The sequence below is a fragment of the Peromyscus californicus genome, unplaced genomic scaffold (genome assembly GCF_007827085.1).
Source record: "Peromyscus californicus insignis strain IS unplaced genomic scaffold, ASM782708v3 Scaffold_6__1_contigs__length_162567912, whole genome shotgun sequence".
Lineage (NCBI taxonomy): Eukaryota > Metazoa > Chordata > Mammalia > Rodentia > Cricetidae > Peromyscus > Peromyscus californicus.
The window spans coordinates 12,272,904-12,292,657 of record NW_026294584.1 but is presented as its reverse complement, the minus strand read 5'-3'; the positions used below and the strand labels follow the sequence as shown (position 1 = coordinate 12,292,657).

General features: G+C 39.4%; 1 protein-coding gene across 3 annotated transcripts in view; it reads right to left on the bottom strand.

Moving 5' to 3' along the window:
• Grm3 (glutamate metabotropic receptor 3) overlaps positions 1-19,754 on the bottom strand; it is a 216,541-nt gene that overhangs the window by 130,704 nt on the left and 66,083 nt on the right. Inside the window, exon 2 of one of the 3 annotated variants that reach the window (XM_052722253.1) lies at positions 10,914-11,042. The exons of the other annotated variants lie outside the window; for them this stretch is intronic. The gene's annotated coding sequence lies outside the window, so the exon portion shown is untranslated. The remainder of the gene's footprint in view (positions 1-10,913; positions 11,043-19,754) is intronic. 3 annotated transcript variants of the gene reach the window in all.

The following is a 19,754-nucleotide window of genomic DNA, read 5'->3' as shown; positions in this document are numbered from 1 at the left end:
GCCTAATAGAAAACATTTCTATGTAGTTTGAGAGAGGCATGGTAAGAAGTACAGGGGAAATGAAACATAATGTTTCTGTTAGAGTAGGGCATTCAAATAAATAAAAAAGAATAAGGCTTTTGGCAGAAACTCCCAAATTTATCTGAGGAAACTTTTGGTGGCCCACTTTGCTTGATAATTGGGATAAAAATGTGGAATTCCTAGGTGCAGGTTGTGGGAGATCTTTGGGGAAATATCTGCTAAGTCTTACATATTGTTTGGGAGCTTCTGGAGAGGTTTCCCATATTAGTATAAGAATATGGAATCTCTAAAGCTAAGCAGAGTGTTGGTGTTCTAGCACACATGTGTGAACACACCTGTGCAAATATGACAGATTGGCCAGTCACTAGAGCCAGGGAACTCTTGAGAATCAAGTTCTGAGTTCAGGAGGTAGCGAATTGTGCTGCTGATCATAGGAACTAGAAAGGGTGCAATTGATCATTGTTCCATAGAAAAGGCAACTTGACTTGTGACTTTTATTCATGGGCAGAAGGAAAAAAAAGATCAAAGATCATTCCCAGAGTTCAAACACAGGTGAAAAAAGTGGAATTACAAATGAAAAGGGGATGGCGAGGGGGAGGGGCTTCTTTGAGCTCAGCTTTGGAATCTGTGAAGGCAGTATTGGATATGTGTCCAATCAGCAGCACAGAATAGGGGCTGTCGGTCTCTATAGGACAGAAATGAAGCAGGCATGTGGAGAGAAGGACTGAATCCAGTATATAACGAGCTGATGGAGAATGATGGCATTGTGCAGTCTGGCAGTCATAGACAGAAATGTAAAGATGTCCAAACATGGGCCATCCGTTCCCAGGACAACCCACAACAAGTTTAAATACCTTTGCACCAGGGCTCCTATTTACATGGTTTCTTTGTTTGTTAGGAGATGCTAGAGATTATGTAAAGAAAAGATTATCTAAAGAAAGCTGTTAACTATTTTGATCAAAGCAAATAAATAAGTAAATATCATTAAACACTTTTATTGTGAGTTTTAAAATAACTTAGTTTTTCTATAAAAAACATGGAAGTACTTTGCTCAGTTATTGTTGGAGATGTATATATGCAATATCACACATATCCATATAAAATTACCATTTTATTTTAAGTTAAAACCTAAGTCATAAATGCATTGTCTTACTGAAAGTGAAAAGAGTCATCAAGCCTTTAGAAGCCTTAGGTTTTTTTCTTGTCACAGCAAAGTATTTGGAATCAGAAGCATAAAGCAACACTTTGTTCAGGACCATGTTTCTGACATTAATGGGATAGAGTCGCTTCTGTGTTGGTCAATAAATGACTCAAAGAGAAATATGGCTGATCTGTCATGAGAAATAAGTAGTATCAGGGGCAACTTTTAAAAGCCAGGTTCTAGTGTTTAAGGAATATTGGAATAAATGCACTTAACTCACTTCTTCCTCCCAATATCCTCATGCAGTGAAATCTACCATCATCTCTCTGCAGATGGCAGATGAAGAAATTATTTTGTGGAGACAACAGAGCTAGAATTCAAACAGATAACCCAACATAAGAGTTAAGAGCCCATGCTAATATCTGTTACATTGCACTGTTTCTGGGGGGCCATCTTTCCTCCCTACCCTGCCCTTCCCTTCGCTTCCCTTTCCTTCCTTAATGCCTTTCTCCCTTCCTTCCTTTTTTTTTTTTTTTTTTTTTTTTTGAGACAAGGTTTCTCTGTGCAACACTGGATGTCTTGGAATTCTCTAGATAGACCATGTTGGCCTCAAACTCAGAGATCCCCCTACTGCTGGGATTAAAGGCACGTGCTATCATGCCTGGCTCCATCAACATTCTTTAACTGAAGTGATCACACAACAAGAAGCTGAACAGAAATAATTTTAGGTGATTACATCTGCATTAACACTATGAAGGCAGAACCAGAGTAGAAAATTAAATGCAAGTTTCTTAGCAGATAAATGGACTGCAGCAACAGTAAAGTTCTTGTCTTGGAAAGTGATATATATCATTAAAATTCCCCTGAAAATGAAGGAACTGAATTGGACTCTAAGCATTACCGCAAACTCTGTGGCAATGATTGCACATCTTTGCCCCTGCATTTCACGTTAGGAGGCTTGAACTTAATTGTGGTTACATCATCAGTTTCATTGATTGCTCATTAGGTAAATGATAATATCCTAGCCAGCAGAACAGATGTGGACTTGGATGCCCTGCTTCTTGTATAGCAGATGAAGGACAGTGAGCGTACAAAGAGAGTCACACCTGAGCACTCAGAACTAACAGGACCAGCAGGAGCCTGTTGAGAGTAAGGAAGGAGATGAGGCGAAGGGCAGTTGGTTTAGTAGTGGGCCACCATCCTGGAACCAGAGCTTTGGGAATCTTCAAATTTGGTAACTGACTTGACTAGTCTATGCCTTTGGTTTACTCAATAACTTCATTGCTGCTGGAAGGAGGGAGCAAGTCTCAGGGTATTGTTTATAGTTTCCCAAATTGTCAAGACGCCAAACTCATGTAAACTTTTCAGAATTAGAAACAGAAAAAAAAATAGATCCAAACTGTGAAATAGTTACAACATTTTAAATTTTCATTAATGTTTTATCTACAGTCCTTTGGAAATGCTTCCTTCTTAATAGTCAGTTTGGTTTGTGGGGTGAAGGAACTGGTAATGCTGTTTCCTTTCACTTATAATTTTAATGCTCTTAATTACTGTAAGAGTCTAGTTTTCTCCTACTCCTTATACTGGGTTGCCTTGTCCAACCTTAATACGTGGGGAGGTGCTTAGCCTTACTGCAACTTGATATCCTATGCTTTGTTGAGACTCATGGGAGACCTGCCTTTTCCTGAACAGAAACAGAGGAGGAGTGGATTGGGGGGTAGGGACAGAGGGGGCTGGAGAAAGGGACTGGGAGGAGAGGAGGGAAGGGAAACTGTGACCAGGATGTAAAATAAATGAATAAATTTATATTTAAAAAGCGTTTGAGTTTCTTATATACCATTTTACATTGTCTACTTTAGGAGACTGATCAAACAATAGGCATAGACTAAGGTATTGGTAAGGAAGCCATCCTAAAAATATCTAGAAGGTACATGGAAGAATACTCATCAGAAAAAAATTGTAATTTTTGAGCCCTTATATATAGTTTATATGTCATCTGTGTAGACTTTTAAGGTGTGTAGCATTTTAAGATATTACATTTGTTATTCTAAATATTACCCATCTTAATTTTTTTAGGTTATCACTGATGAACTTTTTGAATGAAAAATCAGGAATGTGAACCTGTAGGTAGCAATAATCACCAGGCTGGCACTATGCCCATGGTTTAATAGCGGCATAAATATTATGGGGGTAAGCAAGCAGTGCTTTCTGGTGGATTTAAGGCCTGCTCCATAGGAGGAAATTCCTGTTTGGTATTGTAAATATGGTAAGAATTCATGTCTGTGGAGCCCATAGGCCCTAGACAATACCACTAGTATTTTACTAAACGTACATTGTACAAATTGCCTTCTCTATACATATCTTTAAGCCAACAGATTATCATAGCTGTTAATATTCATCAGAAGAGTCTTTGTGCAATGCATGGCAGTTAACATAGAGACTCTACTGGTCAAAATGCAGAGAACAAGTGTCTGTGGCATTCTCAATAGTAAAGGCAACAACTATTCCATACCCTTTTCCCATAAGACTTAGGGAACATCATGGAAGAAGAGCAGAGAGAGTTCAAGAACCAGAGGTCTGAGAGCACCAGAGCAAAACAGTATCTTCTCAGTGTGACAGAATCTTTGCATTCATGAACTCAATGAAGCTGCACAAGACCTACCTAAGAGCAAACCAGGCAGCCTTCCATCATGGATAGGGAGGGTCACAACTTCCCACTTAACTGGTGCATAAAAGAGGTAAGTACTGATTAGATTTTGCAATATGCTATTATGCCTTTGTACATAGTAGGCGAAAGGAAACGCAGAGATGTGGAAATTAAAGGAAGTCTCAGTGACTTGTAGGAGTCAGGAGTCAGCCAGAGAAGGAAGGAGTGGAGCATATGTGAATAGAGAAAACCTTAGGACTTTTAGTAGGGCTAAGGCTCTTGCTAAGGACCAAGCTAATTTAGATTTTATGTGTCTTCACAAAACTTACTTTTCAACTAGCTTTCTTAAAATGACATTGTTTCCATAATTTTCCCTGTCAAATTATTTGTTCTTTTCTTGCCATGCACCTGTGCCTTCCATGCTTATCTTCCTCTTGCGTGCTTTATTTAATTTCCCTAGAGAGAGTAATTTCCCTGACTCCAATTTGTACTATTTCTTAACATATATGGTCTGTCTTTGACTGGGTCTTGTTATAATTTTTATTAATTCTGTTGGGTTTCCTCTCAGGTCTATGCTCCCCTGCTTCAATTCTAGTTACAGCTTCAAAATTACCTATTTCAGTTTTGATCCTTATTTCAAGGCTGGAAGTCTTTTCTGATCCATGACTATGACTCTTCCATCATGGATGTTGATGATTTCTCTTACAAAGGGCAGTATAGAGGAGAAATGACATTAATTCACAGCAGATTCCTGAGTTAGGTGCATGAAAAATATAGAATATGGGAGCAAGAAAGTGCATGCATTACGGTTAGTGACAAAAGAGGCCATCAATTTGAAGCAGAGTAGGGAGGGTGTATGGGAGAGTCTGGAGAGAGGAGAGGGAAAGGGAAATCATGCAATTACATTCTAATGGCAAAAATAAACAGACTACAACAATTACAAAGAGGGATTTTAACATTCTCATTTTAATTATGTGTTTGAAAGGTAAGTCAAGGAGACTAGACGGCAGGAGTTCTGGGGGTTGAGTTTTATATATTTCTTGGTAATGGTGATGATCTGTAAAATAATCACCAGGGAATAAGAGGAAAGGCTTTAGTGATGGTGAACTAAGTTCAGAAGAGAATTTAGAGAGAAAGGAAGATGTGTGAGGATGCAAAGAATGAAATTGAATTCACGCAACGCTATTGAGGATCAACTCTGAACCACAGACCACAATGCAATGCCCATCTAAAACCTGAGGATAATCAATGATGGCATTTTTTGCCATCAAGGAGTTTGGGGGCAGTAATCTCCTGTTTGCTGTGAGTTTGTCTTTAGCCTCAGGAGCAAGAATGCTCTTGTGATTTGGAAAAACATGGACTGAAAGGTCCATTGCTAAAGGAAATGATTTCTGTTCCCAATTGAAAGTAAACATTAGTCCCTCTCTGAATGCACTCTGTCATGCTTGTAGGCTAAAACTACTAAAATCCTTCATAGACCAAAGATGAGACATGGATAAAATTATAGATCATCAAATAATGTCATTGGAAGACTTAGGTCTGATAGAAATTTTATTTAGCAAGATCGGTAGCTGTGTTTAAAGTAATAAATTTTTGATAGGTTCTGTGGACTCATATTTGTCTCCAAACTCTTACTTTAAAGCATAATTTCCACTGTGAAGGGATTTGGAATACAACTTTCGAGACATAATTAGACCATGAACATACCCATTGCCAAACACAACAGTAGCTAAACCTATTGCCTTCAGAGAAAGAAACTAAAGCAGTAGCTCTTTCTTTCCATCTCCCACTTGTGAAAACAAAACAAAACAAAAAGGAGGGGGGTAGTTATCACCAGCAATGGAATTAATCAACATTAAGACTTTAACTTCCTAGCCTAGCCTCCAGGACTGTGTGAAATAAATAAGCTAGTTTTTTAAGCTGCCTAGTCTACTGTCATCTATTATAGCAGCCCAAGGGAACCACCATATCAGTTCTATACCAGAAGATGAGAGGTAACTATACTTTGTCTATTCGCTGACTGCATCTTTCAGAGAGAACTGTTGTATACTATCCTACGGTGAGACTTTCCCATTGGCTATTGATAGTAAGAGTCATTTTCTCCTACCTTTGACTCTGGGAAAGCTTGTCTTCACCAAGAGGATGCTGTAGAAGTGATGCTGTGTGTCCTGTGAGAATGGTTGATGAGAGGATGAGCCTCTCACTGGTTTTCTGTTATAGTTACGCTTGAAGTAAGAGGTACCACGTCAGAAGGTTGATGGTCTTGAGGGTGCCATACCCTTCCCAAACATCAGGCTCAGACCTGATAGCATCCTAGATAGTATCTGTTTCATGCCACTGGGATTGGGGTGGTAGGTTGTATAGCTATGGCACATGGCACTGCTCTATGATTAAGCTTTTTCACACATCATTTCACCAAATCATCCAATTAATCCTTAAAGATAAGTCTTTCTGCCTCAGTATTCCAAATAAGTAAGTCAAGACAGAGAAGTTAAGAAACCTGAAGTTTTAGTCTTTACATGAAAGTACAAGGAATCACATCAAGATCCGACTAAACCAAATGCCTGTGACTTTTGGTAGTGATAAGTATTTCCAGTCCACGGATGTGAAACATCTGGTAATGCTAATATTCAGGCCTCTAATTCCAGTGAAGCATGTTAAACTAAATTAAAGAACTTTGATCCTTCTTGTATTGTCTACCACTATACAAAGTGAACTAAATTCCATAAGTAATACTGTAGTGGTTTAGGGAGGCAATTTCTAGGGACATACTTGCACAGCGTTTGTGTTGGCTCACTGGGCAGTAAATTAATTGACTTTTTTGTATATTTTCTAATCCTCTCCACTTAAAAATGTGTTCCACATAAAGATGCCTGTTAGGAATGTGCTATTTGCCATCCATGCCAATTACATCAGACTTTGCATTTTAAACAATATCCCTAGGTGTTTGAAAGGTACATTAGATTTTGAGGAACTCCAATGTGACTGATTTTGGTGCCCATTTAGGAAAAGTTTCTAACTACAAGGTAGTCGATTTCTCACTAAATTCTCCAATGTGTTGTTGTGACGATATCCACAGTGCTCCCAGGAAAATTATTTTAGAGCCTGGAAATTGTGTCTTTAAGTCAGTTCTTGTGGAATCTACAGGCAATATGAGCTTTGAAACTTGGTGTTTCATTCTGCAATAATGAAAGGTAAATTTTATTAGTTCCTTGCTTGGAAAAAATTATCTCCTAAATCTTTCCCAGACATTCCTACCTATCAATCTCTCAAGAGTTAAACAGTTTTACATATGGGGTTTGTAAAGGAAATCAACAACCAGCCTGATAATTTATTTTCAAGGATGGTAGAAGAGAATTATGAAATCTATTTACTTACATGTCTTCTTGGCAGTTGACTTAGACACAGAAAATGTAACTGAGATAGTAGTGACTCCTTATAAGTTGTACGTCCAAGTGAGTGAAATATGGTAAGCAAAGCACTCCACTTCGATAAAAAATGCATTCCTTTTATAATTTGCCACCTTTATAACTAACAAACAAACCTGTAGTGATGCTCTCTAATTATGAGCACATATTTGAACTCAATTTGTTATCTATGCATACTGTCCTACAATACATATCAGCCAGGGAGGGTTCTAACAAAATACTGTAGCTCAGTATGAATATTTCTTGTAAGTCATGTGAATTTACAGGGCTAGAGCCAGGGCTCAGGATGAAGGCTGAAACTCTGGGAGAGATATCCTCAGCGTGTCGGACTCTTCTGCTTAATGGTGTCTAATCGCCTTTGCCAACTGTCTCAAGCCAAACATTGTCCTTCCACAAAAAACTGCCCTGGTGGCCTCAGCCACTGTATAGCTTCCAAATATAAACTATTATAATGAGATGCAAATATAGTTTAAGTGTCTTTTAGTGAATGGCAATTCTTACTCTTTTGTTATCCTCTCTGGGCACTACTTTCTCATTTTCTTTTCTGTAGAAAAGGGATGAGTACTCATACCCCCATTTCCCTGTCAGATTTAACGAAGCTCATCCAGTCTAGGAATAACATTTCTCAAGTACTAGAATATCATCCCTCCTTAGCTCTTCTCTAGACAAGATGATTCCAATTTTTTCACCCTTCCTCACAGGTGCCATTTTTCTTTCTCTTAGTCAGCATTATGGCTATCATTGGAACCATATTTCACATGCTACTTCATTTTTTTACAGATATAAAACTCAGTAGGAGATGTTATATCTCCTAGGCTTTTCCCCATAAGGAGAATAATAGAATGATCACTTCCTTGAGAATCATTCAACAAATACAATTTCTATATCATCTGACATTTTGTTGTCATTTAAAGAAATTACATGTACCAAGTGCAAAATCAAATTTTGTAGAGTGAATAGTATTAATAGTTATATCACCTGAAGCTATTAAGTCTGCAGTAGAAATGACCAACTGCAGGAAATCTATTTGAAATGGGAGACAATGATGTGGCAGAAATATATTGAATAAAGAAAAGAAGTTCTAGACCTCTAATTAATGAGCTCTCTTACCTTAGAACTATAACAGTGGGGCTACCAGAAAGCACTGTCTGAGTATGCGGCATAGTGTGTGCCTTGGCAGCTCATACCCATGTTAGTTTGTTCTTGAGCCATTGTACTGATGTTATGAACCATCTGAGGTCTGCTTAGAAACTAGCTCTTAAGAGCAGGGATGGAAACATTGTAGCCTTAAATACAGTTCCTCACATGTATCATGTCTGTGTAGCTTAGTGGTAGACCATACAGGTACATTATAATGAACCTTTTTAAAATAATAGACCTGGTACCAGTGGTAGGGAAGGAAAGGAGCTGAGAATATGTAAAGATTGTGCTTAATTTCATTTTCATTTTCTATGTTTTGAGACACCATTTCCTCCCAGGGGCCCAGTTGTGCACAAGGAGGGATCCTGACTTACACAGCATGAAGTGTCCTACCAACTTTGCTCTTTTAGGAATAAAACTTTCTCCTGGTGTCCTCCATAGTTTTCAGTGATGTTCCTTCTCAAAGGAGCTCAATGACCTCACACTTGCCATGTGGTGGGTTGGGCTTCCTCTGCCTTTCACCAGCTGGATGTGTTAAACCTAAAGCAATGCTTCCAACGTGCATCCAACCTTTCCTTTTAGTTTAAACTGCATCTAATCTTGGCACCATCCTCTTGACAAGGTGACAAGCACACTTTAATGAAGATTGTATGGAGATGATAATCCAAGCCAGGATCTAGTGGGGAACATTTAACACCTTTAAGCCCACTGGCAGCAATTCCTCTCATGTATTTCTGTGTAGCATACTGTTGTATCCACATCCAAGGAACTACATATTTTTCATGCTTAATTTTAGATTTAATTCAGCAACCTAAATTTAAGTCCAAATTATAAAATTGCAGTTCTAGAAAAAAATAACACATGACCTAGTATGCACTAAGCTACTCTTATATAGGAGAACATGTTGCCTAGAAGTATTTAGACATTATTTTATCAGACTCTTTTTCAGGCATGTACCACTATGCTCAGCTTTATTTATACATTTATTCTTATGTGTATGAGCATTTTGTTTTCACATATATCCATGTACCAAATACAAGCCTGAGTGTCTGTGGAGGCCAGAAGAGAGTGTGAATCCCCAGGGCTGTCATTACAGACAACTGTTAACTGTCATGAGGGTACTGGGAATATAACCCAGGTCTTCTGGAGGGACAGCAAGTGCTCTTAATCACTCAGCCATCTCTCCAGGCCCACAGATTCATTTTTGACTTGTGTCAGGAAGATTTAGAGATTTCTAGGGTTTTTAGAGGTCAAATGAATGCCTTGTAAATTTTCCCCTGAATTGGTATTTCATCTAAGAAGCCACGAGGAAGAAATTAAAAACTCATCAGCAAATCAGCATGAAGTCTGGGATGCTGGAAACTGTCATTCGTTTAATACCATGCTCCAAGCAACCCCCTTCTTCTCCTCAGCAGAATAATTTGCTACTGATTGGGTTCTCAACAATGTGAATTCTTGAGAGGATGGATATCTCTTCAGCCAGTGAGCAATCAAGCAAGTTCATAAACTGGGTGTGTCTCGAAGACCTAGACAGCTTATTTGTATAATATTAACTCCCCTTGGGGTCTGAGCTAAACTAAGCGAATGCTTGGCCAAGTTACCTAAATCAGCTCCTTTTTCTTTCCATTGCTTTGTTTTTTATTTCTCTCAGCACTGGGAGAACTTGCTTGTTTGTTGATTGTCTGATTGCCCCTGCCACTGTGTAAACTGCAAGAGACTGTTCATTTACTTTATCTTTAGTATTTGAAATTTGTCTTGTAACATAATAAATGGAATAAGTATTGAATGAACAAATGAATGAGTAAACACTTTCATACAAAAAAATCTAAGGAGTGCTATTGATTAGGTTTTGAACATTTGTGATATATATGTGTGTATGTGTGTGTATCACACTAGTTCATACTCAGTATGTTACAGTGTTTGGGTTGGGGTAGATCTCACTGGCAAAATGCTGGTGGAGAAGCTCTAGGTAGAAATAGTGTGGGATAGATGAAGAGCTCAAATGGCACCGCTGAGCTCCATTACATGTATTTCATGGCATAGCCAAGACACCCATATAAATTGCCTATGTAACGTTCTCTTATTTCCTGGTGTCTAGTGTGTGTTTAGATCTACTTTGTATCTTCAGTGTCAAGTACTCTTTTATTCATTCATATAGGAATGTATTCTGTATTCTATTGCCCATGTGCCTTCTGATATCTAAAGCTGTTTTCATCAATTGCTCCAGGGTCCTGTCTCATTGTTGTCTCACTGGTGTGTCAGTTCAATTTGCTCTTGTTACAAAATGCACTAGACAGTGCTGCCCCCTCCCTGCATTTATCTTCCCATAACCTTATTTCAGTGTCCTGCCAGCTGTTTATTAAAGACATCCCATAGTTTTATTAATATTCTCTCTTTTCATCAATCATCCACTTTCAGTTGCCATCATCCAATTTATTGCCAAAATGGTCTTTGGGTTTTCCTTCTTCTGTCATCATTGCCACCATTTTAGTTCAAGTCACCACCATCTTTCCTTGGGACTATTGTGGTAACTTACCTTGCTTTCCCACTGTTGTTCAGTCCTGATCTGTTTCTGTGGTATGTTCCTGGGGCCTGGTGGACCTTTCCAGATCTGGCTCACTCCTACTTTTCTCAAGTTATAGGTGTTTCATCCTTGCAATCTGTGCTGTAAAAGGGGGCGGGGCAGAGCTCTAGAGTTAGAACAAGGCTTCTACCTGTTAACTACTTTGGGTCCCGTGCTTGACTCATAGTCTTCGGGATGTTTGTCCAGTTAAGATTTCTTCTCCTTCTCCTCTTCCCCTTTCCTCCCCTCTCTCCTCCTCTTCACACTGTTAGAGTTCCACAGAACAGCTCTCTCATCCTGCAGTCTCCCTAGATTTTTCTGTTCCATGTTCCTATAAGAACTACACAGCGGACCCTTGATGTCACTCATTCCTAGGGAAATTTGTTCAATACTGGTCTTCCTCCAAAGTAAAGATTCTTTTTTCTCACATAGTAAATACTATATCATGTTGAAAGAATAAGCGGATCCCACTTCTTCCCGCAGTCGATTGATTTCTGGGCTGACAGACATACTTCTAGGGAACCTGAGATCCAAACCCATCTGAACCCACTATGTTGCGTTGTATTTTGTATCAGCGTGTATCACAGCCTTTATCAAATTGCGTGGTACTTTTGTCACTGGAGGTTTGAAAGCAGAGCCGCATGTTACTGTCTTCATATGCCTCAGTGAAATCAGCACTATCAGCAGCGCATACAATATTGATTTGAAGGAATTTCTGAGAGAAGCAAGAGAATTAAGGACTATTTTTGTCAGTCTTGGGCTTTGTAACTTCTGAGGGCACTGAAGAATCGTGAGGCTGTGTTTCAGACAAATAACTGGAGAACCCATTTGCTGTTTACAGAGCCTCAGTTAAGTTAGTCTTTTCTAGACTTTTTCATCACTTTAAGGAAAGTGGATATGATACCTCATGTCTGTAACCTTGACACTTGGGAAGTCGAGGTATGATAATACTCTCAGTCTGAGTCCAGCCTGAGTACTGTGAATTATTGGCCAGTCTGGACTACAGAATGAGATCTTGTCTCAAAATAGAAAAGTCTGATATGTCATGAAAAACCAGAAATGTCCTTCAAGGTCCTGTTGTTCTTTTTTCTTTTCTCTTACTGTCTCTAACACATGTACACATCACTCAAAGGGTCAGCTTATGATTAATGTGTTTGTTTTTCAATGTGTATTTAATTGATCAGGTCTTTTAATTGAAGTCTTAGGCAGTGTTAAGTTAAGATAAATTGTAATATGGAATTCATGCATGCATGATATTGCTTGCTTTACAACACCAAGATTGATGCTAGGCTTAAGGTCAGGTGGGCTGACATATATAAATGGTAACAGATTTCCATTTTAATAAAAGCTTGCTAATAAAGCACATTTAAAGCCTAAAATATTATACTCAGCAATGAAGGCATTAATTTTGCTTATACAACGCTATTCACACTTGTAGGATTTTGACAGTTTTAGGAACCCATGAGAATTAAGAGGCTTCTTGCAAATGAATGCACATTGGTAAAGATGCCCTAAGTGAGACTTTTTTTTTTTTGGTTTTTCAAGACAGGGTTTCTCTGTGTAGCTTTGCGCCTTTCCTGGAACTCGCTTGGGAGACCAGGCTGGCCTCGAACTCACAGAGATCCGCCTGGCTCTGCCTCCCGAGTGCTGGGATTAAAGGCGTGCGCCACCACCGCCCGGCGAGACTTTTTTTTTTTTAACTGAGCCTATATTTTCTTCTTAAAATCACTGAGAGTGAAGACAGTATGTGCAATGCTTTACAATGACTTTTTGATATGTTCTTCCTGTTCTGAATACTCCCTCTTTGCTTTTGAAATCAATAATGCTGCAGATTTTTACCTGTTCTTTAATATTTCAAAAGCCCTCCCTCCGTTCTTCTCACAACTAGAGTTAAGTAAGCCTTGACAAACTTTTATCTCTCAGGTCTTTATGCTGCACCTCAGATTCTCCACTGATCTTGTTTGCTTTCTAGAAGGCAAGGCATTTAAAAAGAGCTAACCAGAGGCCAGTAGCCACATCCGTCTTAGATAACTTGATTTTTCAATTATTGCTAGTATTTCAACTGAGCAATAAAAACCTCAAGTGGCTCAGATAGTCTCATCAATTTATATCAGTAATATAAGGCAGGAACCATCTTTGCAAGGAGAAGCTGGTGAGGAGAGCAGTCAGGGGATGATGACAGAACTGAGTGACAGTCACTTGCTGCTTGTGGTTCTGTGCTCTGTCTGTGTTTATCAGATTGCAGGTAACAAATGCCATTCTGGATTTAAAAGTCATTGTTCACACATACTTGAATGGAAGGAAGAGGGAACAGATTGGCACATTTCACTGTGGGGACATGACATTTAAAAGCAATCAACTTCATTTCTTTGACAATGGCATCTCTTTTGGATCAAAACCAAGTTGAGTTCTGTGAGTTGGTTTAGGGAGTCAGCACAGGCCAATCCAGGCACACACTAAGCAAGTGATTCATTCATTTTGTAATGAGTCCACTAGCTAGCATTCTTGATGTATACTTGTTATGTGTTTGCACATGCATATGATGATATATTGTGTAGCCTAATAAAATTTGCTTGAAAATCAGAGAACAGAACGAGCCACTAGGTTAAACATAGAGGCCAGGCAATGGTGGCATACACCTTTAATTCTAGCACTCAGGAGGAGAGATCCCTTTGGATCTCGGTGAGTTCAAAGCCACCCTGGATTACATGATATTGATTCAAACTAGGAGAGAAACAGAGCCAGGCAGTGATGGCACACACCTTTAATCCCAGTATTTGGGAAGCACACATGCCTTTAATCTCAGCACTAGGAAGGAAGTAACATGGCTGGGTGGAGAAAGGTATATAAGGCGTGAGGAGACAGGAAACAGATTTTCGGCAGAAGCCTTTTTCGGCCGGACCCCTTTTGGCTGAGGACTCAGAGACATTCAGTCAGAGGATTCATGGAGTTGGTGAGGTGGGAAGTAGCTGTGGCTTGTTCCTTTGTGTCTCTAATCTTTCAGCATTTACCCCAATGTCTGGCTCCGGGTTTTTATTATAAGACCTTTTAAAATTCGAGCAACACAAGCGTAGGAGGAAGAGAGTGTTAAATCACTACCCAGAGAGCAAAGAGTTTGTAATCAGGGAGCCAGAACTTATGCCGAAGTATAACTAGAACAACTTCCAATTTCTATGTTTTGGTACCTAATTATACTAGAAAAATCAGTCTATAATCTGATTTTTGTCTGAAATCAGAAAGACACTGATCATGTCAACATGACGGGGGGCGGGGGTAAGTGAAGCAAAGTATTTACTTGTCAGGGGTAGTGAAACTGTCATAACAGTTAATTGGAGACTGTTCTTCTAATGCTAAGATAGGCTTATATTCACCCATGTGCGTGCTCACCCCTTGCAGGCATTAGATGCCTCTCATCACCGTTAAGACATAGATAGATAAGGCTCTTAGGAAAATTTAGAGTTCTAGGGTTAGAAAAGATTGGGGTTCAAATATTTTTTTTCCTTTTACTAGATGTTTGATCTCTCCATCTTTCTCAGTCTGAGTTTCCTTTTAACATTATCGAAGTAAAGAGTTGTTTTGAGCTGGGCAGTAGTGGTGCATGCCTTTAATCCCAGCACTCAGGAGGCAGAGCCAGGCAGAACTCAGTGAGTTCGAGGCCAGCCTGGGCTACAGAGTGAGATCCAGGACAGGCACCAAAACTCCACAGAGAAACCATGTCTTGAAAAAGAAAAAGGAGTTGTTTTGAGTATTAAGTGAAAACTCATGTAATATATGTAGGAATGCAAGTGCTCAGTAGATATCCTCTAGCTCCCTGTACCTCTTTTTCTCTCTACGTTCTCTTCTCTCCCTTCTCTTCCTTATGATCTACCACAGAACTCATCTTTTCTTTATATCTTTTTATCATCAAAGAAGCTCAAGTTTATGAGTTGCGTCTCTGACCTCCACATTGACTTTGAATTTCTTGCATCACATTGGAAAAAACTTGACAGTATATATCTCCAGTCACTCAGTCACTAAATGCCACCTGAATTTACATGCAAAGAAGTATAACATTTGATCCAAAGTTGATCCAGAGTTTTGGTGATGAAAAATGCCAAGTAACTCCTTGCTACTGTGATTTATTAATCTGGCTTTAAATAAAAATGCAACTGTCACTACCTCCATATATCTTCTTTTCAGTATAATCTCCTTAGCCTCCTTCTCTCTTTCAGTCCTTACCTGTTTAAATGCCACTGAAAGTGACAGATGAACATTTCATCTTTGTATTCTAACCTAATGCGCCCTGACCTTTTAGAGTGAACCAGAACCTTGGAATTAGGTTCTAGATTTATTAGAATTTTTTTTAAACCATGACTCAGGTAGATTTAGTCTGGAAGGTCACCCATGTGAATTTTCATCTGGACCATCTTGTGACTTCAAACTTCCAGCCCGTAAACGCTTGGTAGACATTGATTTTGTGCCAATACATGTCAATTTCTGAGAACATACGACCTGGAAATGAGTCTGAAATGACCCTAAACTCTAACAAAGGAGATAGAGTTGCAGTCATCTTAAAAGGCATTCACTGAGCACCTACTTAAAACGCCCGGCACCTTACATACAGAGTGCCATTTAACTCTGAGAGCAGACAACAGTGAGAGGGACCAGAGATTAGACAGGTTTTTTATAACTTTACCTCTTTGAGGGGGAAATATTCTCTAAAACAAACAAAAAAATAAATGCGGACTTGGACTGCCCTTGACTTTGGTCAGAAAAGCTTCCTGTGGTTGTGGGTAGTAATTAGTACAGAGGCCCCTATCTGCTCAAAGTGCTGAGAAACAGTGACCGTGAGGGTAGGGGACATATATATCAACCTTTCCTCCTAAGATCAGAGATCATTGTGGAAGAGGAGGCAGAAAGATTCTAAAAACCAGAGGTTGGGGAGGATCTGAGGGGAAAACTACCTTTTGGACATTACAGGACCAATGTATTCTTTTTTATAATTAATTTAATTTTACATATCAGCTATGGACTCTCCTGTCCTCCCTCCTCCCACCCCCTCACACCTAGCCCACCCCCCAATTCCCATCTCCTCCAAGGGAAGGGCTCCCCTGGGGACTTAGCTCAGCCTAGTAGATTCCGTTGAGGCAGGTCCAGTCCTCTCCTCCTTTCACCAAGGCTAACAAAGTATCCCAGCATAGGCCCTAGGTTCCAAAAAGCCAGCTCATGCACCAAGGACAGGTCCTGGTCCCACTGCCTGGGGGCCTCCTAAACAGTTCAAGCTAATCAACTGTCTCACTTATCCAGAGGGCCTGATCCAGTTCCATGGGGGCTCCTCAGCTATTGGTTCATAGTTCAAGTGTTTCCACAAATGTATTCTTGAGCTCACAGAGTCAGTAGTTGCCTGTACAAGATTAAGCTAGTCAATGTTCCAGAACAGAAAGAAGAGGGGCTCAGGAGTCCCCACCCCTAAATGAGGAGCTATTGACAGTTGATTGCTTCTTGGGGAGGAAGACTCAGTTTTCTTTGAGGGTGTAGCCATTGGTGTAGCCATTGGTAAGGCCACCATGTTTCAGTGGATGGCCCCATACACATGAGTATATGAGCAGCACAAATTGGGCTTGATATGTTATTAAAATTTAAAGAAAAGCATAGAGTTGGGTGGAGGTTGGATTGAATTTGGGAAGAGCTACAAGGAGGAGTTGGATGTGAATTGAATCAGAATACATTGTATGTCTGCATGAAAGACTCAAAATTAATAAATACTACATTAAATTCCAGCTTGGATGAGGGAGGGGCTACCAAGGGCACACCTGCAACCTAGGAGCTCTTGGCAGTTTACGGCTTCTGGGGAAAGGAGAGTCACTTTTCCTTGGCCACTGCCAGATTGCCTCTACCCCAGTGAATGACTCCATTCCCATGCATATGTAATATAGACAGCACTAATTGGACTATATGGACACACAGAGAGAAAGACAGAGACAGAGACAGAGTGACAGAGAGAGAGAGGAGAGAGGAGAGAGAGAGAGGGGAGAGAGAGAGGAGAGAGAGAGGAGAGAGAAGAGAGAGGGGAGAGAGAGAGTTGGGAGGGAGATGTATGGCAGGGTAGCCTTAGGGAAATTTAAGAGAGGAAATAGGGACTGAATATGATCAAGATATACTGTCTCAAAAAGTAAAAAAAAAAGTCATACTCCACTCCTGTATCCTTGGTTGTCACTCAAAATTTGCTTGTTGAGTAGACAAACAAATGTTCACACTCTTCAGTGAGAATGTTACACTATTCAATGAGTTTTCATTACTTAAAGTTTTGTGTAATGTGGGTGTTCGCCTTACACTCTGGGATTTGTATGACACTTTGGGAAGAGTTGTGTAGCCATTAAGGTGACTATTAACACATTTTAAAATTTATATAAAGATCTCAAATGTAAACCAATTCTTCTTGATTTATTAAGTCAGATACTGGGTAACCAAATTTAGGTTTGAAATGATGTGTTCTGAACCTAAAATCTACAGATTCAGGCTCTGTATTTAATTGAGTGACTGTGAGCAAGTCCTATAAACTGTCTGAGCTTCTTGATTTCTATTTAAGATGAGAATGGTGATCACATTTTCTTCATCCTGACAAAATGAGAAGCTTCATACACAATAAGAGGAGACTAGTCAATGCTTTTGTGGTACAAGAAAGAGAAAATTAGAAAAGCAAGTGCAGAGAAAGTGTATGGGCATGTCAGCTATGAAACTGGATCAGTCCTGGTCATCTGAGAGGTGGAACCAAAACGGTACTAATGTGCAATCACTCCAGTAGGGAAACGTGTTTATGAGAAAAACTTTAGAGTTTTCTGGAAATAGAAAGGTCACCACACTGGTGCCGGACAGTGGCACCTACATTCTTACTCCTGTCACATTTAGTTATAGTCTAGGAAGAGCTATCTGCAGCGTGGCCTCAGAATCAAGTTAGCAGAGCTCAAAGCCAATCAAGTGGGCTCTTGGTTATTTATGTTCTCTTGTAGATTTTAAAATCTGCAAGAGGAATTTTAGTTGTTTTCACAAAACTAATTCAATTATCAGACATCTTGATTTTATTCTATTAACTACTTTGTGAGAAACACAAAGATAGTCAAATTATATGATATCCTTGCATAATTAATTTATTATGAGGATGAGTTTTAACTTGGGCCACATGAGACATGAAGGAGGTGGGTCCGTGGAAACTGGGAAAATGGGCTCTGAGTTGGGTTTGGCTTTGATAGTTAGACAGGTCTTGATGGAAGAGAGCCTGGATGGGAGCTACACAGAATAGAAAAACTATCTGAACTTAAGTTACAGAGCACTTTGACTATGAAACTAACTTTTATTTTAGATAGAACCATTGAAGAATAGTATCAGCCACACAAGGTTTTTAGGAAGAGAGCTCTTTGAGAAAATAGAATATACTGGGACAATTAATTATGTTACAACACAAATTTAGATTGCTCTGGGATCCCACCTCATCCCAGTCTTAATGCCTATCATCAAGAGAACAATGAACAACAAACAACGGTGAGGATGTCTGGAGAAAAGATCCTTATTCATTTTTGGTAGGGTAGGAGCTATTAGGGAAATCAGTAGAGAGGTCTCTAAAACAATTAAAAATAGAGTTATCATAGGACCTAACTATGCCACTCTGAGCATATACCCCAAAGACTCTCTATTTACCACAGAGATACTTGCACATTCATGTTTACTGATGTCCTATTCCCAATAGCAAGGAAGTGGAGCCAGTTTAGGTGCCATCAACAGATGAATGCGCAATGAAAATGAGGTACATACATGCAATGGGAAGTTATTCGTGCGTGAGGAAATTTGAAGGTTTCAGGAAAATGGTATTTCTGGAAAAATATATCAGTCAAGGTAAATAAGACTCCAAAAAGACAAATACTACATGTTCCCTTATATTCAGATCCTATTTTTAGTTAATGTGTGTGTGTGAGGGGGGAGGGAGAGGGAAGGAGAGGCAGAGAGAGAGAGAGAGGGAGAGGGAGGAAGGGAGAGAGAGAGAGAGAGAGAGAGAGAGAGAGAGAGAGAGAGAGAGAGAGAGAGAGAGAATGTGTGTTTAGTTCATGCATGTGGATATAGGACATGAACCATGAGAAGGTAAAGGAACCATGAGAGGGTAAAAAGAAGTGCACAGAAAGGAAGTTGGGTAATAGAACACATGTGCTGTGGATTTGGCAGAATTTATTGCAGGTGTGACAGGTTGAGGATGACGGGGGAAATGAAAAACAACAAAAGGAATTATATTTGAAAATGCCATGACGCATGTCATACTTTATGTGCTAGTTGAAAGCAAAAAAAAAAATGCCTTTAATAGGTTGGAGGAAGAGCCAATAAGTCCATCTAAAATGGTGCAGATGAAAAGTAATTACATGTAGTTTTAAGGTAAAACAGGTGTGGAAGAAAAGCAATGTGAAAAAAAAAATTCAAACCAGGCTTTGAAGGGAAAGACCTCAAGCTTTCTGCTTGAATGTCTAAGAGGATATTGACTGAAAGAACATATAAAACTGAGGTGAATTTCACACAAGATCAATTCTGTATTGACATATTCAATTTCTAATATGTCTCCAACATTCATACGGGATGCCAGAGAACAAGAACTCAGATTTCAGTTGGAGTCACGGTATGTATACCTTAGTGAATCTGTTCCTCTTGGGATATTGAATGAGAAGAGAAAGTGAATGGGACAGAGTGTTTGGAGTGTGATATTTAATGGAGTTAGAGAGATGAACTGTCCAGAATCTAATGAGTTCCAAGCTTAGAACAGTTTATATGAAATATGTAAAGTTGGTGGAGCCTGAT